Consider the following 25,236-nt stretch of genomic DNA (forward strand, 5'->3'; position numbering starts at 1 on the left):
CGGAAAGGCATTGAAGTCAGGAATCGTGACCGTAATTGGTGGAACCTTTTCGTTTTTAAGAGTATAAGAAGAAGAAGGTTTCTTAGTACTCTTATCAGAATTAAATATGAATATTTCCTCATCACCGATGTTATGAAGGACATCGAATGAATTGGAAATTTCAACTTTTTTGGGTGATGGACCTGAATTAGGTTAGGCAATCCGTTTTCTTCCGACTCTTGAGCAGGCCGATGACTTTCCCTTGCTGGAAAGAAAAGAGAAAAATATGAATAAAAGAAAATGAAAATAATTTTAGCACTGAAAAGTGCTGATTGAAAAACAGCTATAAAAGGTTTTTGCTCCCATATGTTTTTTCGATGCCTTTTGGGTCATCGAGCATCAGTGTAAAATTTTAGATGATTTGGTTGATTCCTGAGTTAGCGCAACGCGTTTCAATTTTGTATGAAAATTTGTATGGAAGAAGAAAGTTTTGCACATTAAATCATCCAGAAAATTCAAATAAGCTTGAAATGAAATCGGTCTTTAATTTTTGGTTTTGACTATTCTTAAGCTTCATTTTTTGCTTACATGACAAGCATCCAAGAATTTCATGAAAAAAGTTCAACCATTTCAAAATAAAAAATCTGAATCCATTGAAAAGTATTCAAAAATGGCAGACTTTACTTGCTAGAGCTGTTAATAATTGCATGAAATGTTTTTTCAAAGGCTTTATAAATCAATAAATTCTCTGGCAATGCAAAACAGTTTTTTGAGATTTTTTATCTCCATCCTACTGTTACACAGCTTTCAAACAAGCAGTTAAAAACGATGTAATTAAATAAATGATTTTTGAAAACCAAAATTTTATATAACATTGAATATCCTTTCTGGGGTACAATTAAGGTTTTTGCTTTGTTCACATAAATGTAATGCAAGAATCAAGGAACATTTTTTATCCAAAGTTTTTTTTTTTTTTTTTTGTTTCGATTATAGTCGTTTTACCACCTTTATGGCATTCGCGACTTTATCAACGTTGCAGTTGGCGGATCGTTATTGAAAAACTATCCGGTACAACTGTGTTCGATGTTTGCTCTTGGGCTCGAACTCGCGGACATCGGCTCAGGAAGCAACAGACTTGCCAACTGAGCTATATCACAAGCCCCATCCAAAGTTATATTTTTTGGTACTTTCAGAACATCTCTGGCGATTTTCGAATGAAAAATTTTGTTTTCCCATACAAATTTCCATACAAAATTAAAACTCGTTGCGCTAATTCAGGACTGAATGGATCGCTTCCAAAATTTTTATTGCTATTTCTGGCAGCAAAGCCAACCAAAAAAAGTTATGGGAGGTGTAAAAATTTGAGAATTTTAAATTTTCCTACAAAGCTTGCAGCGGTCTAATGTTCCTGCAGGTACACAGCAACGATACGATGCTCCGGCGTACGTGTTGACGGCTCAACGGTACAGATGGAAGTGAGAATTAAAATCTCAAAAAACTGCTTTGCATAGTCGAAGAATTTATTGATTTCTTTAACCTTTGCAAAAACATTTCAAGAAATCATTAAAAGCTCTAGCAAGTAAAGTGTGCCATTTTCAAATACTTTTTCAGATTTTTTAATTTTGAAACGGTTATTATTTTTTCATGAAATGCTTAGCTGCTTGTCATGTTAGCAAAAAATGAAGATTAAGAATAGTCAAAACCAAAAATCAAAGACCAACTTCATTTCAAGCTTATTTAAATTTTCTGGATAATTTAATGAGCAAAACTTTCTTCCAAACAAATTTCCATACAAAATTGAAACGCGTTACGCTAACTCAGGAATGAACAAAATCATCTCAAATTTTACATTGATGCTTGGTGACCCAAAAGGCATCGAAAAAACATATGGGAGAAAAAAGTCATTTTTTGCTGTGCTCTACTGCAAGGTTATTAGAACACAAGGTTCTCTGATTTTTACATTGTAAGTAGGCGAGGAGAGCGCGATGAAGTTCAGTGAGTTTGTTTGTACACTTCCGCAGTAGCAAAACCAAAATGACTGAATTGGGAATTTCAAATATCATTTCACCTCCTATGTATACACACCTTGGTCTACTGTTTACTTTACATTTTTAAATTGATAATAAAAACTATTAATCTGTCAAAAACTAATGATATCTTTTTTCTATTTTTTCAGGTAAGCACCTTTCAAATACCTTAATTAAACAAACGGTGATTTCGTAAGTTCTTAAAATTATTCAGATTACCAGGTTTGCCATTTATTCGATAAAATAAATTCATTTGAAGAAAACACTAACCTGGGATTAAAATCTAGGCTGCTGCTGCTGCTGCTTCAACCAGTCAACACCGTAAACATAAATTGTCATAAAAAGTAAAACCTTGCTTCGGCTGCTAGACTAGCTGGTGGGCAGTAGGATAAGTTGATCGGCTCTAATTTTTCCTCGTCAAGAGTGAAGAGGCGTTCTATGCACCTAAACTACATCGTATATAAAGTTGTTTGTATATGCTCCACACTATATTACTACAATCTGAAAACGACTTTCGCTCCGGATTATATTGGCGATCATGTCTTGGAGGATTAACAAGTGGTTTGGTTAGATGTAAGGTAAACGTTTCTGAAGGTAAACGTAAGGTGTTTGAGTCCATTTACAAATTTTTAGCTTTTACATTTCATTTTGTACGTATTATTATCCACAAAATTTTAGCTTTAGATTGAAAGTTTTGTAGCAAACTTTGCTTAACTTAAACGTTTCACTCCAACAGAAGATTTTGCATCACAAGATCATTAAAACAGGGCAGGTCTCGTAAACATTAAATATGCATCATCATCATCATTGGACTAGCCTCTGCCTTGCAAATTCTCAACCGCGACAAACGACGATTCTGCGCTTCCATGCAGAGATTAATAAAATAAAACTTGTCCCCCAAGATTAGCTCGCAAGACATAACGGAAATTAAAACAAACCCATCGTTGGCGATAATGTGCTGTTCGATTAATAAGTCAGTCGTCAATCAGATTATTGGCTATGTTATCATCGCTACATTACACTACACTATTACTACCGGCTTATTACTCTGCATTGCTACCGGTTGAAATCACTTAAGGATTTGCGTTAATCAGTGCAGTTCAATGTGGCGCCTTGTTATTTCAAATTGTTTATGTTGAATTTCTTGTTCACACTTATTCAGAGGTCGAATTTTTGTACTGACTAGTCAAATTGTGAACGATTTTATATTTATAAATCATTTCTTATCAATTTCACAGTTCATGTTAATCAAATGTCGTATCAATTTTTTTTCTGGAAACCTCAGAATTTTCAATATCTCAGCTAATACTTTGAAATTTGGTCACAGTACTGAAAAATCGGTAATCATTAAAATTAACTTCAATATCAGTTGTCCAACGACACCAATAAAGTCAATGTTAGTTGAAAATCAACCTCACCAGAAGCAAACAAAATTGGAACTTCACTTCCAACTGCTCCAATGAGCTTCAACATGTGTTTGATTATTGCTGTCATTAATCATGACATGTTTACGAAATCTTCCTGCTGCTGTTGCTCGGCTACAAAGAACCTCTTCATGACTTGTGTTTTAGAACGCAGTTGTGACGCATATTTTAGGTTGAGAATCGCAAGAACGCGGAATGTGCGAGAGCATGAGAAGATCACAAACAGCCGTTGAGAATCTTCATCCCAGTTTTGTCATATCTTTCGTTGAGCCGCCACACAAAAAAAAAACACACTAAACCAGTTCGACACGGTTGTGAGTTTCTTGCTGAGGGAACTTGAGTGTATGTGTGTTGTTCACTAGTGGCGCCATATATAAATGAAGTTTTTTTGGGTGCCATATTCAACAATGATTCAATTATGGCTCCAGAGAGAACGAATTATGTGTAACGAAAATTTAAAAGCATTAACGTTCTAAATACTAAGATAAAAGCTTTTGTATAATGCTCAAGATTTTATTTTATTTTTTTTTTGGGATTTTAACTCCACAGGAGGAATTCGTTACTAAAATTTTCGAATCAGATGAAGATGAGATTAGATGAGATGTAAAATGACAAAAAGTTCGAAAAACAACTAACTTTGCAAATTCGTCAAAAAATAGGTGTTTCTTGAGATGCGAAAATGGGCCAAATTACATCAACTTTTCAATCTTGTTTTCAACATTTATTTGGAATGACTTAAACAATTTTGACGGTTAATTGATTGAAAAGTACGGTTTTAAACCACTTTTTTATCTTTTTTGTGGTCATGATCTTAAAAAAATCCGATCCGATGATCGCCGAAATCCGAACTGTCGACGAGAATCTTGACTGGAATCAAGTGAAGACGCTGGCTCCGGATCGTCAACAGTGCACTATGGGGTTTGAGGCGGCAAAAAGTCAAAAATTAACTTCATCGTAATGGTATTTGTCATACACCATAGGTAGCTTTATATTTAACTAAGATATCTTCAATTTTTCAGATCACTATCACAAGCACTTATCGTTTCACAGACATCAGACTTAGAAAATTTTGAAAAATGTACTTTAGGTCCAATAATGTTCAAATCAATTTTTCTCCTTTAAATAAAATGCTACACAAACTTCCAATACGTCGTTAGAAAGCTTATTTTCTAAGCTTCTTTTCGAAATATTTTTCATTATCACACGGTTAACAAAAAAGTGTAAAGAATGAGTAATTTTATGATTTACTCAAAAGGTTTACACATTTTTGTCTCTAAGAAAAAAGCCTTACGTTTCCCAAAACTTTTTTTGACTTTTAAACATAGCTAAATGTCTAAGAATTCGAATGCAAGAAAAAAAAATTGCATATGTTTGCATCCTTCAAAGTTATAATAAAATCAAAAAGTGGGTAATTTTGAACCATTTTGGAAAAATAGTATGTTTTATGTTAAACATCATTCAGCAAACATTGTTCATAACGTGCAGGAAGATGATTGTAATTGATTGTGACCAAAAGTTACGATAGAATTTTGATATCTGTAGAAATAATTGAGATTTTTGAAAAACTACTTATTTCCCAAAAATTATAAAAAATTTTACTGCTTTTTTGCGTGTACACTTTAATTTTTCATACAAAACTGAAAAATACGCGTTTCCGAAATAAGTTTATTTAAACGATTATTGTTTCAAAACTTCACTATGCATTTTTGCGAGTTAATGTTCCAATTTTATTGTCCTTTCTGAGCACACATGTAAAACCAAAGCCAAAAATAGTTTATATTGGGTTTCGAATGTAAATAGCTCATTTCATCTTCAAAAAAGTTCATAAATAGCTAAAATATACTTTTTGCCGCCTCATTGTATGGGGCTGTCCCATAGTGCAGTGGAGGGCTTTTACCACGGTCCTATGCACCAGAGGATCGGCGCGGGAACATTAAGATCTTAAAAAACTTTAAAAAAAATAAATCCTTGTGTGCAACGCATATTCTAACTTCATATTTCTTGGAAATTATGGTAAATTTTTGTTTAGCATTCCATAGCTGGTCTACAGTTCTTTCCGAGGCATGTTTTTTTTAATTTTTTTTTTTTGTATTAGTAAAGCCGTTATTCAAGGAAAACTGAAGTTTTGTAGGTGAACCAGGGTGGCCAACGAGCCGGGAAAAACCGGGAATTTCGAATCAAAACCGGGAAAATTCTTTATGGACCATTTTATAAAATAATTAAACCTTTTGAGTTCAAAATTTCATTCATATTATGCATTTTTTTTCCGAAAGCGATATAAAATTGGGATCTAAATTCCATGAAGAAAATGTGGGCAAAAGTCGAGAAATTGAGATTTTTTAAATCAGCGCAAACCTTTTAGTGCTCTGAAGTGTTCGAGTTCTAAAATATATTGAGGTTTTCTTTGTGAATTTACTTATTTTTTACATTTTTAACAAATTTTTGACAAACGTCAAAAGCGCGAAGAACTTATCTCTCATATGTCTGAAAAAATGTTTTTCACAATTATGAATTGATTTTGAAGTTTAAACTATTCGTTTCAAACTCGGTTCTTGTTTAGTTACACTTCTTAAAAAAACCCATTCTAAAGACGAGGTAGGGGTTTTGTATGTCTAATTTAGAGGAAAAATCTTCATAGGGGAAGGGGGGGGGGGTTATAAATCCCTAAACCCCCCCTCCCGCTTGCGCAGCGCCTTGCTTGCATGAATCATTTAAAATAATAAGTTCGACAAATCTCCAATGCAGCGCGTACACACCCCGATCCCATGGCTTCGTATGAACTGCCATGGAGTGAATGTACTGCGTCTGTTGATGTAGATATATTTATTCTAGAACGAGTCAATCAGGTGGGCTAACTGTGCTTATACCTGACAGCTGGCTAGTGTTACAGGAGGAAACACATCTTACCTGTCGACCACCTATTATTTATTTTATTTACATAGAATTCCGCCTCACGACATAACTTGACGAACATAATTCCTAAAACTCACTCGGTCCATGGCAACCGTTCTCCAATTTCTCGGACACCCCACGTTCGCCAGATTACGCTCCACTTGGTCTAACCACTTCGCTCGTTGCGCCCCCGCTCGTCTTGTTCCTACCGGATTCGTAGCGAACACCTGTTTTGCAGGACAGTCGTCGCAACATGTCCCGCCCAGCGTATTCGTTCGTGGTCCATCCTTCGCCTCCACACTCCATTCTCCTGCACGTCGCCAAAGATGGTTCTTAACAGTTGTCGCTCAAATACTCCGAGTGTACGCAGGTCCTCCTCGAGCAATATCCATGTTGAAGAGGACAACCTGTCTAATGAGCGTCATATACAGGTTACACTTCGTGCGAGGGCTAAGTCTTCTCGACCGCAGTTGCTTGTGAAGTCCACAGTAGGCACGACTTCCGCTGATAATTCTCCGCCGGATCTCACGGCTAGTGTCATTGTCTGCGGTCACCAGTGAGCCGAGATAGACAAAGTCTTCGACTATCTCCAGCTCGTCGCCGTCGATCGTGACCTTGTTATTACTGGACAAGCGGGTTCGAGAGTTTTTTCAAAACGTTCCTAAAAATCAGGACACATGGCATCTCTGATCGAATCTACGAAAAAAAATCACAGTGTAATACTTCCATTTCTGTCGCCATATAGCGCTATTCGTGTCTCCCGTTTTCTCGTTTACTGGTGTATATCGGTTAAAGTATATCTGTTACTATCCACTTTATTATTGCCATGTTTGAATTTTTGAGCACCACTAGTCAGAGAACTTCCCAAGTGCATCAGCAGAAGCACCAGGAGGATATTCCTGTCTGTTTCTCTTGAGCACGTTTTTAAAACACGTCTGGCGGTGAGAGATGGTACGTCGCGATGTTCCAACCCTGTTTTCGCGGAGTTCCTTGGGGCGCACTCATCGCTCATCACCACCACTTGGCTGGGTATTTTACATTGGCAAAACCGGCAAAAACAAAAGTCACTCGCGTTGCGTTTCGCGACCACGACCAAGCAAGCAACGACTGAAGAACTCAGCCACTGCATATACAGACAGACAGTCACACATTTGCAACTTTTTTGCCGACTTCGACGACACGGCTTATGGGTTTCAGCTGAGCTGAGTGAGCTCCGAGCATTATGCGCCAGCCAGTCAGCAGTCAGTTCGCACCGGCAGCGTTGACAGATTAAGCGAAGTCGCGGACCGCTACGGATCGTCGCAAAAGTTGCTCTCCACGCGTACCGATAGCGTCAGCTGGAGGGTTCGCGTACGCGCTCGCGCAAGTTGTTTTTTTTTTCTCGGGCTTTTCGAAAGCGTGTAGTTTTACTTTCAAATATTTGTGTAGGTATCGGCAGCCAGTGGGTTGTTCTTTTTTGCGTTCTGTTGCCCCGGTGTGTTATCTTGTAGCAACTCTCTAGACGATGTTGTGGTAATAAGAAGTAAATGCATTGTGTGCATTATCCCAGCCCCTTCAGTCCAGAACCGAACGCCGTGTGCATGTGCGCTTAGGGGAGTTGCATTTATGAAAACCCACATTGTTTGCTGCAAATCAGTGTGAATGAGAGCTACTGACTTTGTTTGTCCATTCGGAATATATGCAAACAAGTCGTTGACTCGCTGATTTTTCTTTTGGCTCCTCTCCACAAACGCTAACGAAACTAAAGAAGAAGCCGTCAACGTCCAGCAGCTGAAAGGGGCTTCACTTCGGGCGTTTTTTTTTTGCGTTGCGCTTCAAAAAGAAGTTGCTGCGTAAGCTCGAAATCGAAGAATGTGAAATAAATGCAGTGCTCGTGAAACCTCGTGTTCATGGTGTGTCTCAAAAGTTGCCGAATGAGTGTAACCGGATATATCGACGCCTTGAAATCTGTCCTCCCTCCTCGTTCAGAAAAGGCCGGATGGGTTAAGAATGTGTCATTTCGCAGAGGGGCACAGGATGTAACGAAAAGCAAACAGCCAACCAGCACTTGACCATTTATCTATTACTGAGTTGAAGAAGTGCGCGGTGCTCTAGTAAATAACTAAGAAGAACTTGGTCATCTCTTCCCGTGTCGCGAATTACGCCACAAAACTATACAACCATGCGATCTAAGAATAGAAGAGCATCTCTGTGCGTGCAGGAACAGTTTTCAGGATTTCCCCGTGATGATGATGCTAGTGAAGATTTTCACTTTACTCAAGATGAAGTGAAGATTTATGTGAAGAGTTTTACCGAGTACCTATTTCGGTTGCTTCTAGTCAGTCCACTATACGAGCTTTATGTGATCTTAGCGATTTAAACTAGTGATTTTTATAGTGTACCACTTCACCAAGAGATCGGGCAGTTGCCCTCGCCGCGACGCTTGAGACGATGCATTCTAGAACTAAATTCAGCAGCAACAGCAGCAGGCGATAGACCAATAATGGCATCATAAAACTTGTTGATTCAGCTGAAAGAAGAAAAAACACTGATACAAAGATACCTACATTTCATCTGATTATTATCTCGGCCTGCGCTAAAATTGATTCAACAAAAAAAAAGTCGTGTGAAACTACGCAACGATGCATGTGTATAGGCATTGAATCTATTGAATGTGATTTCTTTATGCACAGTATCAGCACCCCTAGTGATTAAAGTGAGAACTAATTTTAATAAATCATGCAACACCAAACAGTTGATTATGATGATGGTTTTCTTGCATTGTGCATTGATGAAATACCTGCATTGTTGTTTTAATCAACAACTTGAAGTGTGTGAGCTAGAATGTTATTTTTTTATTATGTTACTAGCTGATCCCATACGAACTCCGTTTCGCTTTCAACTTGGAATATGTCATGAACAGTTTGTATGAATGTCAATAGCCAAATATTTTCCAGATGCATTTCCGAATTAATTGTAAACAATAATTGCAAAAATATTTGACGAACACCTCTTCTGTCGTCTGCTACTTCATTTAAAATCAGAAATTGATTGCCCGAGCCAAAAAAAAACCCCGTGTAAAAATTTCGAGTCGATTGTCGCATAACAACGCAATTATTGCCAAAAAGTTAAACTCCTTTTGGTGGCCTCTTATACAATCTTTGATATCTGAAGTCGATTGTCCGTCTCTGAAAACTACCGTGTGCAAATTTTCATCCCAATCCGATCTATAATAACGACGATATTTAAAAAATAATGTAAGGTTAATATGGACGAACCCATTGCCGGCCCCTTACGCTGAATTCAATACCTGAAATCGATTGATCGTCCCTCAAAACTCTCGTGTACCAATTATCATCTAAATTCGATGTATAATAACGACAATATCGCAAAAACAGTGAATAGTTAATATGGACGACCCTTTAGGCCGACCCCTCACTTTAATTTGGATAAGTGAATTCAAATGTTTGTCCCAAATAACTCCTTTGTGCCTATTTTCAACCCAATCCGATGTATAAAAACGGCAAGATGACTAAGATATTGAAAACTTTATATAAAAGACCCCTTTAGCCGGCCCCTTATTTTGAATTTGATACTTTATTTTTTTTACAAACATAATTTCTTAGGAAGCTTGAATAGATTTGGCCTAATAGTTTTATCTTCAAAAGATTAAACTGCTTTTTTATCTTTTCCATCCCTTATCTAATGAAAATATCTGTTGAAGATTATCCCACTTTTCAATATGGATGATTTTGTTGAGCATGTTGGAAACTCACTTTGCATGTTTTTAATTGCATGTGTGTATTTTTTTCGCTTTTCAATTTCGCACTGTTTTATTATTAGTTTTTCTTAAATGTTGGAAGTTTTACTAACAGTTTTTTGAAGTTATCGAAAATAAATCATCTCGAAAACACCATTTTTATATTATGTAAAAGGTTTTTTATGAGTTCTGTTTTTTTTTCATGGGCACAAACATCCCATTAATAGATGGTAGAATTGACCACATTGGTCATCAATGGTCACTCAAAAGTTAGAAATTGGTCAGTGAAATCGAATTGTATTAAAGAAAACTAAAAGCTAAAATTTTTTTATCTTATCAATTTTCAATTCCCCCATCAAAATTCCAATTGAAGCGTTAAAATCGCAGCCTTGAACTTATAACTCTAAATCAAAAAAAAATTCTTTCTCTATGAGGAATTCCAAAAATATAAAATGGTTGACCCTTAAAGCCCCCAGCGACGGTAAAGAGCACTTTGAAAGCCACTACTATTCTAGTCAATATGTTCCTAACAGGCTAGTTGTATTTTTCGATCAAAATGTAGGCTTATAATTGTATCCAAATATCTCGTACCGGTAGCATGTGCTTTGAACAGTAGAAGGTACAAAAAACACCCGCCAAAATTTTCACTTTCAAATTTTTAATGCTCAGCAAGCTTCGATTTGCTATCCAGTACATGTCAGCTCTGAAAATAATCCCGCCAACGAAACGAACGGAAATGAAAGTCGGTTCAAAAAATGGGTGCCATGACTTTCGGTTCGGGGGAATAAAACCGTTGTTGTATGGACGACCGGCTTCAAAAGGGGCCATCCGAAAATCTAAAAACATTTTTCATCATTCCTGGTCCTAATGAGCACTCATGCCAAATTTCAGCTCTCTAGCTCTTAAGGTAGCTGAGCCTATTGAAGACAAACATACAAACGAACAAACAAACGGAAATTACTTTATATATATATAGATTTGGGGTTAGATGTAGGGGGTCAAATTTGAACTTACAAAATTTTAAGGGCTTGGATTCCTTATTAGCCCTGAAAGTGAAGGTAATAGTTTTGGTCACTCAAATTTGTACCCGAGTTTCTGCTGCAACTTTGGAGCGATGTTTTGAAATTCAGGCAAAAAACAAGCAGTTATGCTATAAATAATTATAACAATGACTGATATTGGAAATAATATGTTCTTGTTACTCACCTGGACATTGTTTGCGGAATATCATTCCATAACTTTTTTTTTTATTATTTTTGGCAAGATGTCAAATCCTGTCATATTGAATGGGACAATGAAATAAGTTGAAAAACAAAACAGATAGAGATGCTAATTCTGTTTGATTTGCCCTTCATTGAGTCGTTCACTTAGTCGATTTGGGGTAATTTTTTAGTTTTTCAAACCCTCGGGTCTAAGAAGCTTGGTTTTTGCTCAAAACTCATTACTAATTTTTTCCAGAATTTTCAAGTAACGTTTACATAAGTAAATTTTAACTTATATGTTTGTATTGGCGATTTGCAGCAAAACTTTTTGACATGCAGCGCCAACTGATTTTCACATACGGAACTAACAAAAGGGTGATGATAGCTGATTTTCAACACGGCAGTGAATACGAATTGTTCGTAAATTTATGATTTGTACGGAAGTAACGAAACTTCAGACACTAATAATGACTAAATTTTGTTAGAAAACCTGAAATTAACTGGTTACAATGCTTTTTGTTGAAACAAGTAGAGTTTTCCATGTTTTGTCGAATAAAATTGGATTAGGAAAATAATTAGTTTCAAACTTTGAAAACGCAGCATCAATTGAGATCGATTTTCGAGACATTATTAAATCATGACATGAAACCGAATGTCAAAAAAGGTCTTTAATAAAACAAAATCATTACATTGATATTTTAAAGCAGAAATTTGCTTTCAACCGATGCCCATTACGAAGCTTTTCACATCTCTAGCGGTTCAGCTCTCTTGTCTGATAATAAGTGATAACGATTATTCAAACTCATATGAATTAGAGGGCTCAACAAGTCATCGGGAATTAAAAGGCTTAGATCGTGGTGATTTCCCAGTTTAGTTCTTAATATTGCATTTATAAATCATCATATATACTCGAAATATTTAAGTTATAGATTTAAAAATTTACTTATTATTTCATATCTTGAACTATTACTAATCATTTTACATCTCAAACCTGGATTCCTTATTCAATGCTACAATTTTATTTCTTTGATGACTTTGCTGGGAACTTCTTCGTATAAAAAATAACAGAAACATTTGATTTGAACTCGGCGCATATCTAAAAAAAGTAGGTATTTTCTGCACTAGAAGCTGATTTCGGTTGGTAAACTGAAAAATAACATACATATATTAAACAACCCTACCCGGGTTTTAAAGGTATGAAAAATTGCGTACTTCACTTTTTCTTACCTTATTCTATAATCCAATCTTCGATAATTTTCATTTAAACTCCGAAATTTCAAAAATTTCTCTTTTGTTTTGGAAAATTACTACTGGCCTTGACGTTTCGATCGATAATATCATCATTTTGATCGCAGCGCCCTCTGAGTGTCGTTTCGAGCTGCAAATCGCCAATGGGAAAACTGAATATTTTGTTCTGAAAAATTAACATTAGAGTGTCCCAAATGATGCGACTTTTGAAAAAGTTATGCGCTGCAGGCTAAAATTGATCCTAGGCCTAGTACAAGATCTCATGCCAAATTTGGACCAGATCGGATCACGGGAAGGGGTCACTCAACAAGCCTGAATTTTGTATGGGATTTTCAGACATTTTGTTCGGGAGGAACATGAAAATCCAGATATTCATCAATAACTTTGGTCTCCATCGGCCGATTTCTTTTGAACACGGTTTTTCTTGAAGCTTAAACTGCGAAAAATATTTCATCCGAAGACTGCATTTCGATTCGAGTTAAGATTTAAAATATATTAAGCTTCAAAAATTGGCATTTTTCAGGATGATATTAATCACTATTCACGACTCATGAGACACTGCTTCGAACATTTTGACGCAGCATTAACAGTGATGAATATCACCCGGAAAAAAGCTAGCTCATTTTTGAACCCCAATAATTTTTTTATCATAATTTGAATCGAAATGCAGTCTTCGGATGAAATATGTGTCTTAGTTTAGCCTTCAAGAAAAAGATGTTAAAACGACTATAATCGAAACAAAAAAAAAATTACTCATATAAAGGTTACTCTTTACTTTCCTCGTAATTTAACCCAAAAGTTTTTTTCAGACAATATCCAGCTACAAATATTCATTTTTAAGTTATTCGAAGTCTTGAAAAAATCCGAAAACACTTGCCACTCCTGGTAGCACACGGTACCTACATTGAATTTTTTCAATTCATTTGAACTTATCCGCAAACATTCGTTCTTCCGAACATAGACATCATTTGCATCACATTTTGCCCTTAAAAACGTAAATTTTTAAAAACCTTTCTACGATGCATAAAAACATTAGATCCGTTTTATATAAACAATTTTTAGTTTAAACCGGCGGTACCGTCTCTTTAGTTCAATTAGAAATTCTTCTGGATCTATGTGTATCACAACAGTAACCTAAAAAACGAGAGAATTTTTTTTAAACCATCTTTTCAGCGTTGGACGTTGATTCGTTGTTCGAACTCAATATTCAAATTTCGGTTTTCTGTGCATATTTCGAAAAAGTCTTTCCACAGTTAAAATTTGCCCTCAAGGGCCTGATTTGAGAAAATATTTTCAACATAAGAAATTGATGAAATTTGCTGAAATCCTGGAAATAACAATAATTTCACAGATTCCCATGCAAATTTTATCCAGGAATCTAGGCTAAAGTCATCGATATATCATCTTTTTCCGTTTAATTGACTGCTATTTTATGATAACTAACGATCTATCGCAGGAAAAATTTGAAAAATTAATTCATTTAAAAAAGGATTTCGAGAGCCGCGGTTTGGTCACCTCTGGCTACAACGAAAAAAATCTATAGACCAGCTATCAAATGCTCAAATATTTCATTTAGTGCTTAAGAAAGCTGGAGTTAGAAGATCCCAGCAAACATGAAATCGTAACAGGAATGATAACTTAAGTCGTTTACAAAGGTGTTGCGAGTCGCAATTCCAACTACATAGTAGAAAGATCGTATAAAATGTCGTCTGAAATCAGTTTAAAACGGATATGATAGAAACTCTGCCATGTTTTATAGTTTGAAATGATTTTGCTCTCGCGTGGGCAAATCATCGTCATGTTCTCTCTGCAACTAGCAGTGCATTAGATGGCCAAAAATTAACTGGGAATTGAGTAATATTGACCAATGAGATAACTGGAAAATATTGTCCCTGGCAACGATTTGAAGGCTATGAGAGCAAAGTTTTGTGCTCTCTAGCATTTATCCGTCAAGGAATCGGATAACGCATAATTGTTTTTTTTTTTTTATACGGGATTTTCATCCTCTGGGATGATTCATCCCTAAAACGCATAATTGGTGTAGTTTTCGTCGCTTTAGAAAGAAATGAAATTTTTGTGTGTATATTGCCCTGGGAACTGAAATGAAGGGAGAAAGTTCGTCAATGATCACACGAATTGTGCAGCCAATGATTGAATTTGTGGTAATTTGTGGCAATTTGTTAGAGAGAATAGAAGGTTTGAGTTCAAAAGAGAGAAACCAGTGCTCAGAGAGAGAGTGAAAATGTGCTAATTGTTGCAAATTGTTGCAATTTGTGAAACAGTTGTGGAATTTTGATCATTACCACTCCAAACGTAAAGAGTTCTCTCTTGATTTCAATTCCTTGATATTGCCTCCACTTTGGTACGTACATGGTGTTTTTTCAATTTTCATTAGAATATAAAAACAAAAAATGTTTGCTTGGGCTTGCACACAAGAATTATTTTTGATTTTTTTTCCAAGACCATGACCACAAAAAAATGTAAAAAAGGGGTGCAAAGCCGTACTTTTCAATCAATGAACCGTCAACATTGTTTCAGTCAAAGTAGAAAAATGTTGAAAAGTTGAATGGAAAGTTGACGTAATTTTACACATTTTCGCATATTTAGATTCTCGAAACACAGAATTTTTGACGAATTTTCAAGGATAGCTCAGATTTTCTAACACTTTAATTCCACTATACACTGGATTTTGAGTATATAAACGCAAGATATTCGCAGCAAAATGATGTTCCCCAGAAAGACAATTTCATGCTAGTTCTAGTGGTGTAGGTAATTGCCTTACTGCCGTGATATGCCAAAGTAAAGTACATCCATTCTTGGCGATTTTAACTTTTTGGTTATGCGTTTTTCGATGAGCTTTATTGTGCTCTGAATTTTTTTTCGAAAAAATCAAACCGTTTGAAATATTTGAGAAAAACGAAACAGCAAATCTACGGTTTAGAAGCGACGTATATCCAATCATATATAGAAGAAATTTAGGTCATAAAATAGTCGCACTCCTAATGAAGAAACTAGGGACAAACGTCACTTCGTCGGATAATCATTAAATAAAAATGAACGTTTATACGCAGAAGTGACTAATGTGTATTTGAAGCAATTGTACGTAGAGTAACGAGTTGTTAAATCCAAAAGGCTGAAATTTATAAACATACTAGCTGACCCGGTGTGCTCTGCTACACATTCCAAAAATAAATTCATTCAAATTAAGATTTTTGTAAGCATTTTATTAAGTCAAACCATCATAGTTCAGATCCAACAAATTTGAAATAAGAGCTGCAGCTGGAGTTCCGAATTTCAATTCAAAGATGGAATTGTAGAGAATATTGATAGAGTTATAGTTCAAATTGAGTAAACAGGATTGAAATACCATCAACTGTTGAAGACACTAATAGTCATAGTTATTGAATGCTTTAACTATCAGTGTTCTCAACAGTTGATATTATTTCAATCCTGTTTACTCAATTTTAACTATAACTCTAGCAATATTCTCTACAGGTATATATTATTTACTGAAACTTGATCTCTAAATTTGTTTTTCAAGATCTGAAATTTGTTTTTAAAGTTCATAATGACTTAAATAATGCAAAATTTATAGATTTTAAACCTTTTTTCCCAAAGTGGGAAGTTACGAACTTCCATAAAAACATTTGTAACATATTTTTAAGAGTTATGCCAAATATCCGTACGCAAAAAAAACTCTCGTATAAAATATGGTCCCTTCTTGGAAAAGCTCTTTATTTTAAACTTACATGGGAACTCCCCATATTTTCCAATTTTGTCTCCCACTGCTTGAAGAAGGTAGGCTGATTTACCCGCCTTGAGTTTACATAAATTTTTAATTGAAAGAAAAAGATTCGAATTGTACTTTATTGAGATAGAATTTTGAAAACCGATCAATAGCGTGAATGGGGACAATTTTTTGAGCATGTTCCTTATGTTCTGAATTATCGGCACTTTCAGCTCCTGATTAGCTTTAGATGATGTATTTTTTGGAGTAAAAAAATAAGCTATAGAAATTTGAAAAAAAAAAACGATGAACAGGATTTTTAATAATCATTTTCAAACAGCTTTTTTCACCATCCTCGCCTTCGAAGCAGTTTGAATATCTTTCTTTTTTCCGCAAAAAACTAAGTTAAAAAATGTTTCACCATATGCCAAACTCGTAGACATGAGATATTTCAGCTTGAAGTTTTCTCAAACAGCACTTGTCATGGTTTGAAAATTATCGGTTTTATACAGTGCAAATTTCTATCTAATAAATTTATAAAAGCAAAAAATATAAATTATTAAAAAAATTTCAGTTGCATCACTGAATAAATTTTCAGCGTTTTTTATTTTCTCTTTGAAAGTCAAATATTCAAAAATGTTGGCAAAAACAATTTTTAAGTTAACATTTGTCCCGTATATTGGGGCAAGTGTAAATGCAATGTTTATTTTCAGATGTGTCAGAGTGATGGCTTTAAAATGGATTTAATACGAACTTCTGTTTGTTGTTTTATCAAGTTTCATTGATATATCTGCAGTATTCCTGCAGTATAAATTTACGTTTGTTACTCAACTTTTTTTAAAAATTTTAATATCCGCTTCAGTTTCAACATTCAGAATACCCCTTCTGGTCTTTCCAAAATACTGAATCATTTTAAAGATGAATTTCTTAAAAGTTCGACGTTTGCCCTTGCCCCACCGTGTAAGTTGACAGGAGGGAATATTGTTTTTGACATTTTAAGGGTGTACTGAAAATTTCTCATAAAAGTTTTGCTTCCAGTTGAATATCAGTTCTGAAGTCTAACTTTTCAACAAAGAAGCGGATCAAAAGTCTCTTTTATGCAGCAATGTAACACAAAAACACTTTTCATGTTAAGTACGTACATGAATTGGTATGTAAGCTAAAAGTACGACGTTTTTTCAGAATTTTTTAAAATAAAAAGTTTCCATTTTCGTTTCTAAATTCGTTTTAGTTGTGTATTTGGGCCGCTGTAACAATTTTTAGAAGAAAACATATTTTTTTAATTATTTTGTTACAGAGAAAAGTTGAACGTTTGAACATGCTCTAGTGTTCCTTTATTCATATTTCTGTTATCAATATGATTCAAAAATAACCTTGTAGGCAAAGTGGGTTAAAAAATTGTATGTAAATTTTTAACTTTCTGTATTTTTTTTTTTCAATTGTCCGCAAAGTGTCATACCATTATTTCATTAGCATCAGAACTAAATTTATATTTTTTAGGCAACAAATGCTACCTACATTAACACGAACTGTTTTTGCAAATCTTTCAATTGGTTTTGTTTCGATTGATAAAATACCAATCCGTGTCACATCATTTATTTTCACATGCTGTGTACAATTAAGCAAGCAAAATCACATCTAGGTTGCATATCGCCCCCACGTGCATTAGAAATATAGTAACTTGGTTGAGAAACAGGCGCCTAATTGTTAAATTTTTCCATCGATCTATGAACAGTATGCTTTGGTTACTATCCACTTGCGACGACGTGTGCTCGGCCATGGAGACGAAAAACAAACCCCTCAAAGAAAAGAAAATCTCTAAAAACGAATGCCATGCCTTTTCAATTTCAGATTTTGGCAAAAACAAACAATGTAGGTACCTATATGGTTTATTCGATCGGCAAAATGTCAATCTGGATCACATCTAGGCGTCATTCATAACCATGTGATGTACAAATGAGCTAGGAATCAAGTAGAAAAAAATCACATCAAGGCTTCATATCGCCAGCCCTTGCATTGAAAACATGCTTGGTTGAGAAATACGCGCCAAAATATTCCCACTGATCAGTATACTATGCCATGGTTACTATCCTTTTGCGACGTTGGCTCGCGACGCCTCGACCTTGGAGACGAAAAACAAACCGCCCAAAGGAAGAAAAAATCTCGAGAAAATGGATGTCATGACTTTCATTTGTTCCGAAAAACTACAAACTTTGTATGGAAGCTCCCACTCCCTTAAATCAGACGGAGTTTTGACTATTACAGAAACCATCCCCGGCCCCAAAAACCCTCAGATGCCAAGTTTCACGATGATCGGTTCAGTAGTTTCCGAGTCTATAGGTAACAGACAGACAGACAAACATTCATTTTTATATATATAGATTTACATAGATTGTACAGACCATATATCATGAAAAGTCCCAGAGTAATGAATAATGGAGAAAAGGAGAAAAACGCTTTTATTGTCGAAGACGAAAAATGGATGTACGTCACTTCGGCATATCACGGCAGATTAGCGCAGCGATACTTTACAAAAATATGATAAATATAAATGCGATAGAATTATTCATCTCAAACCACTGCTAGCAGCTGCTTGTTCGTTTTGATTCATCACAATCATAGTTCTTGCTTTCCAAATGTCTGAGATTTTAAATAGCTATTTTGTCGTTTAATACCTCGCGTATTTCTTTTAAAAGACATTAAGGTTGCTTTGAAATGCATGTGCCTACAACTTCAGCACATAAACCCATAAGAACTAGCTAGTGTCAGAATGAGAAAAATAATATTTTAGAAAAATAATATTGTAGAACATAATAATTCATCAAACTTTGTTGAAGACACCTTACATCTATCTCTTGTATCTCTTGAACTGAAAGTCTTAAGACAACTTGTTTTTTTTTATATATTTTTTCATGGTAATATTTTATCAAAATCATTTATTCAGCAAAATTTTAGATAGTTATAGGCTTGAACAAATATAAATTTCTTCTTTTGACACAAACCCCCCCCCCCCCCCCCCCCCCTTGGAAATTTCAATCAAATATCTGAAAGATTACAAGACCAGAAAACAAATCGTGGATGATGGGATTTGTTTTACCTTTTGTGTTCTTGATAAACAATTTTTTTGTGAAAAATTCAATTAATTTAAAGGTTTTGTGCAAAGATATAGTATGCAATTTTGTTGCATAAAAACTGTTTATTATTATAGTTTTTTGGCATTCTTTTAGAGCTTCAATAACTTCAAATGGAGCAGGTCGGAAATTTTATCGTTGATTGCATTTGAAAGTTCATGTCACAATCTTCACAATAACAAAAAACTGGAGATATGTTTTTTTCGTTTAATCGTTGTATGAATTTTACTAAAAATCGTCAAAATCTCTATACATGTAAATCCTAAGCATTTAATGAGACTCACTTGTCAATAGATTGAATTTTACCGCTTGTTATCGTATTTTACGATTATTTTGTATGGAAGCCCTCCCTCCCTTGAGTGCGATCGACTCAAAACTCCACAGATATCATTCTTTACTCCAAAAACTACTCCGTGCCGAATTTCAGATCTATCGGTCCAGTAGATTCTGAGTTCTTTAAGAACAAATGTACGAATTCTCCCTTTTTGTATAGAAATTTTGACGTTTATTAGTAAAATTCATACAACGTATTCATAAAAGCGTTACCTAATCAAAAAAATATCACCAGTTTTTTTTGATATTGTGAAGATTGTAACATGAACTTTCAAATGCAATCAACGATAAAATTTTCGGCTTGCTTAATTTGAAGTTATTGAAGCTCTAAAAGCGTTATTTTTCAACACATATTATCTCATAATTTCAAAACAAAAACAAACTTTAGTAATCCGTTTTCAACAAAAGTTGCGCATCATTATTATCCAAAATGTTGCTGAATGAATTATTTTGATAAAATATTATCATGAATAGATATCAAGAAAAAAACTGATTTTTATAGGTTGTCATGAGACTTTCAGTTCAAGAGATAGATGTATGGTGTCTTCAACAAAGTTTGATGAATTATTATGTTCTACAATATTGTAGACTAATGTAGGCCTCTACCTTATCACAGTTAGGAAATAATTTTCGGATCTCAGAAACCTTGTGAACCACCCTAAAATTTTCCCAAATAAAATTACCATTGTTGTAAAAGTTTGTCTAAGACATCAAATGCATCAAACTTAAGGGGAAGACGCTAATAATTGTTTCCCGCTAAATTTCATTTCTGGACCACTGTGCCTTGTTAGAAGTACCTATATAGTCTATCTTGAATTCTCATTGAAAAAGTTTTCCGACGATGACAGTTTGAAAATAAATTTCGAACACCTTTGTTCATTTTCTATATCTGACGTTTCGGCATTTTATCACGCCTTTATCAAGGTATCTGACAGGCTTTTGAATCTTTATTTAATGTTCTAGCTAGAAAGTAAGAAACCTTACAGAGCAGTCTTTTTTTAAAGGAAAAAAAAATCCAGAAAAAAAACTAATTAAAAGCTTTCGAAAGATTTTAAAAATTGTTTGAATAAACAGTCCACTGAGAAGTAGCAACAATGTCTGCTGCTGCCCGTCTGGCGCAGGAGAAATCAGGCTACACTAAATTATGCGGAGGCAAATTTATGTCCTCACGTTCTCCTCCGGTTGACAGAGACGACAAGTATCCAACGCCAAGTAAAAGGTGCGTTACAACCACCGTTGACTCTTCACTGTGGTTCGGTCTTCTGAGGATGTTGGATTAACTGGCTTTAATTGGTCTTGAAATTTATCCAAAGTGTGTTCAGAGTCTTGAATCGCTCTAATTAGTGTTGGACCCATGCAAGTTTTCTAAAAATCGATCATTCATAATTAAAATTTAATTCGTAAATTTTAAATTCGAAGAGTTTACTCCAATAGCCAATCACGCTTTTAATTTGCGAATCAACAAACCTAGAACAAGAAAAAAACGCGGTGTTGTGTGAAATCGTTCGACTAATGACTGATAACGACAGCCGGCTGTCATAGGTCGGTATTTACTCGCTGCTGCGTGTTGTGACCTCTTATCTCGACACTTTCACGTTGTGCGAAATAAAGACGTTCACATAAATCATTCGCGCGTCGTTGTAGCCAGCCAGCCACTTAGGCGCATTTATTTACGATTGACTTCGACAACAACCAATCGAATCGGGTGGTTCAGCTCTGGCATATGTAAACATGAAGTATTGACATTCCTCACGTGACCTTTCCTGACTCCGTTGGCACCAGCTGATTTGACTGCGTTCGAATGTTTCAAAGCTTCAGACTGAGTCCTTGAAAAGCGATCGAGTAATTGATTAGACAACTTTACGTGTCTTTTTTTAAACCCCGCGGGCGGAGTCAAAATCAAACAAAGCAACAAAAAAATACCGCTCCAATTCCGCGGAAATGCAAAAATGGAAGATCAACGAACCGACAGCCGACCACACAAAGTATTGTACCATCCCAAATCGTAATCGTATCGCATCCGGAGAGCGCGCGTGGCCCCAAGCGTGCGCTGCCATAATCGCGAAAACCGTAAGCTTTTATGAGTGCTACAAATCAAACCAAAACCCGAAAAAGGCACCGAATCGGTCTGTCTGGTGTTGGCTGGATGATGGTCGCACCGTGCATCGTGCACCGTTCATAAAATTGTACAAATTATTGAATCGCCCAGACCCAGGGTGACAATGATGAGCGTGGACTTTTTCCTGTGTAGGAAAATATATTTTTAATAGAACGCGTCCGCCTACGCGTCGCCGATCATCTGTGTAAAGCACAGAAGTGCATTGCAGCTCAGCTGATATGAGTTTGTGGCTGGCGAGACGACCAAATATGACAGGTTCGTCCTGTCATAAGTGGTTGGACGTTTCGAGTGCACCACTTTCTCATCTTTAGCGGTTCGTGTTGCCGTTGTCAATCAAATAAAAAAATGGCTATTCACGTAACCTTAATGGTATGTTGTGAAAGAATGGTAGTGTTTTCGAAGAATTTGAAGCATTCAAAAGAATGGCTGAAGCCGCGATTGCAATTCTAGTTTTTTTTTAATCTTTTTTATGTTCTCAATTATTCTTAATTTTCCTTGAATAAATGCGAGGTCAAACTTCATGTATCCTGAAGGGCAGCTAAAGCTATTTATTTTACTAGGCTTCTTAAATTAGTTCGGGGTATTGTTTTCATAATCAAGCAGACTGTAATGATTGGTTTGTGACAACTGATTTTTTGTTAGTAAAGCTAGCGCCGATGTGGTCTAACGGATAGGCTGGCCTGTTCCTGGTTTTGGTATGCCAGGCGTACTGGGTTCGATTCCCGGTATCGGCAAGAAAACTTTTGGGTTTGAATTCCATAAGTGGCCGACAGGTAAGATGCGTTTCCTGACTATTCCCACCTGATTGACTCGTTCTTCCAAAATAAACCTACATCAACACAATATATTCACTCCATAACAGTTCATACGAAGCCATGGGGTCCGGGTAATGAATGCATGTGAGCACATACTTAGGCAGAAAACTTCAGTGAATCCGTGCACCCATGGTGGATAACCAACATACACATACATACATACAACTGATTTTTTGTTAGTAAAAAAAAGAGAAAACCAAAACTAATCCTCAAAGAACTTTTAATATATTTGACAGCTGTCAACATTACGGTGCAGTTGTTAGTGAAATTACAGCATACTCAGTAATGAATTCCGAATTATCTGTAAAACTTATCAGTTTTTGGTAGATTGAAGTGGACGCAACCTCTGCGTCTGTGCCCTGGAAGTCCTTAGGTTAGTGTTCCTAAAGGACCTTCCTTTTCTAAACCAGCTCTCGAATGCATTTCGGGTCCAAATGATTCGGCCGCTCCTGAATCCCGGGTTTTTCATGCATAGAAATGATTAGGTTTTAGTCACACTTAGCTCGACAAAAAAGAGTGACTACCAAATACGAGGTAGGTGAGGATTTTTCGCATAACAAACTCCTCCTGACCCTATCAGTGCCATTATTAGGTCATCTCCGGTACCACATCGTTAAGCTGGGAGTTATTCCTTCAAGAGGGATTACATGGGATGTTCCTCAAGGCTCCTCAACAGCGGAGGTTGAGCCACTGGCCATGGTAGCTATCCAGGCAGTGGAAAGCTGGATGCCACTCCAAGATGGTGCTAATCACCAACCTTATCTCACCCCAAACAGGTGCCATTGCCATTGGACCGTGCAATATCGTGTCCAAACGCGCAATCAAGTACCTAGGGGTGATGATAGACGACAGGCTCAGCTTCACGAGCCATGTCGAATACGTGGGCAAGAGAGTGGCAAAGGCCACGACCGCACTCACACGGATGATGCCGAACTCCCCGGCCATCCAAAGCAGCAAAAGGCGGATCCTGGCAAGTGTGACCACATCGATCTTGCGGTACGAAGCAGCGGCCTGGAGGCAGGCCCTGGGAAGAAACTGTAACCTGCAGCGACTTAGCAGCGTTCAGCGGCTGATGAACCTGCGGGTTATCAGCGGATACCGGACCATGTCGTCCGAAGCCGCCTGTGTAGTAGCGGGTGTCATGCCCATCTCGGTTTTGCTTGAGGAGGATGTCTATAGCTACGACAACAAAGACACGCCCAACGTACGAGATCTCGCCAATGAGGACTCGATGTCCAACTGGCAGCAGCTGTGTGACAGCTCAACGAGAGGAAGAGGGACCCATCGTCTGATCCCGCACATCGGGAGCTGGATCGGAAGAAGGCACGGTGAAATCGACTTCTATATGACGCAATTTCTGACTGGTCATGGATGCTTCATGAAGTACCACTACCGGTTTGGACATGTGGCCTCGCCATATTGCCCAGATTGTGGTGGAGAAGAGGAAACACCTGAGCATGTGGTGTTTGTCTGTCCGAGGTTTGCGGCGGTACGTACTTCCATATTTGCCGCCTGTGGGCCCGACACGACAGCAGATAACGTTGTACAGAGGATGTGTGCGGATTTCAACACTTGGCATGCGGTCATCGATGGGTTCACTCGGATCATGACTGCCCTCGAGAGGAGCTGGAACCAACGGCAGTCCGCGAACGGTGTAGGATGACTCCATCGACGGGGAGCATCTGAGTAGTTTGCGTCCGATCCCTTGATCGAAGCTACAAAGATAAGGCATCATCTTCTGCGTAGCGGAGGTCAGGGGTGCGCCGCAAACGTGTGTAGGATACCCCAATGTCGGGGGGTATCCGAGTTGTGCCGCTTCCTAAGAGGGAAACTGCGGGGATAAGACTTTACCTTCCTCGTAGCGGATCTCGAGGGAAGAGGGTTAACCACTGTCGGGGGATACCCACGGGTAGATTGGCTCTCGTTGCCGGGCGAGCCTCTCGAGTCGGTGTAGGATGTCGTCACCGTCGGGAAACATCCGAGTCGTAGCATTCCAAGTCCCGTACGTGTGCCGTGACAGGCGCGAGTCCAGGACAAGCTGCTCTCGATCAGGCACACAACGGGCAGGAAAATCCGCGGGCCAAAAATCCTAGGGTTGCCAGCCAAGGGGGATAAAGAAGACCGGACAACGGTCGGAGTAGACTGGCCCCATCGACGGGGAGCTGTCGAGTAGAGTGCGTCCGATCCCATGGTTTGAAGCTACAAAGATAAGACAATACCTTCTGCGTAGCGGATGCCGTGGGTGCGCCGCGTTCGTGCGTAGGATGCTCCACCTTCGGGGAGCAAAATTCTCACCCGGTATACTTAGTTCAGTCGACTTCTATTTCACTCAGCCTTCACTTCAACCTTTTGAAAAATATACTCCAAGCGTTCAAAGAGTGGTCACTGTGAAGAAAGTGTATTCATTAGAAAACGTCACATAAATCAGAATGCACTAATCCAACCCATGTACTTCGAATAGGTATCTGAGTTGAATGTTTCCCAGTAAAACAACTTTCGCAAACTTCAGGTATGCTAGAAGCCTAGAAAAAAATTGTCTACTTCTTCTAGCATATCTCAGATCATAAGATGAAGCAATTACGTTAGCATTGTTCAAATGA

General features: G+C 37.0%; 1 protein-coding gene across 5 annotated transcripts in view; it reads left to right on the plus strand.

Annotated features, from left to right (window-relative positions):
* Nucleotides 1-25,236, plus strand: part of LOC129748903 (uncharacterized) — a 300,169-nt gene that overhangs the window by 189,976 nt on the left and 84,957 nt on the right. For 4 of the 5 annotated variants that reach the window (XM_055743691.1, XM_055743693.1, XM_055743692.1 and 1 more), the window contains exon 1: nucleotides 7,587-7,746. The exons of the other annotated variant lie outside the window; for it this stretch is intronic. The gene's annotated coding sequence lies outside the window, so the exon portion shown is untranslated. Of the gene's footprint in view, nucleotides 1-7,586; nucleotides 7,747-25,236 lie in introns of those variants that run through there. 5 annotated transcript variants of the gene reach the window in all.

Source organism: Uranotaenia lowii, chromosome 2, assembly GCF_029784155.1.
Source record: "Uranotaenia lowii strain MFRU-FL chromosome 2, ASM2978415v1, whole genome shotgun sequence".
NCBI lineage: Eukaryota > Metazoa > Arthropoda > Insecta > Diptera > Culicidae > Uranotaenia > Uranotaenia lowii.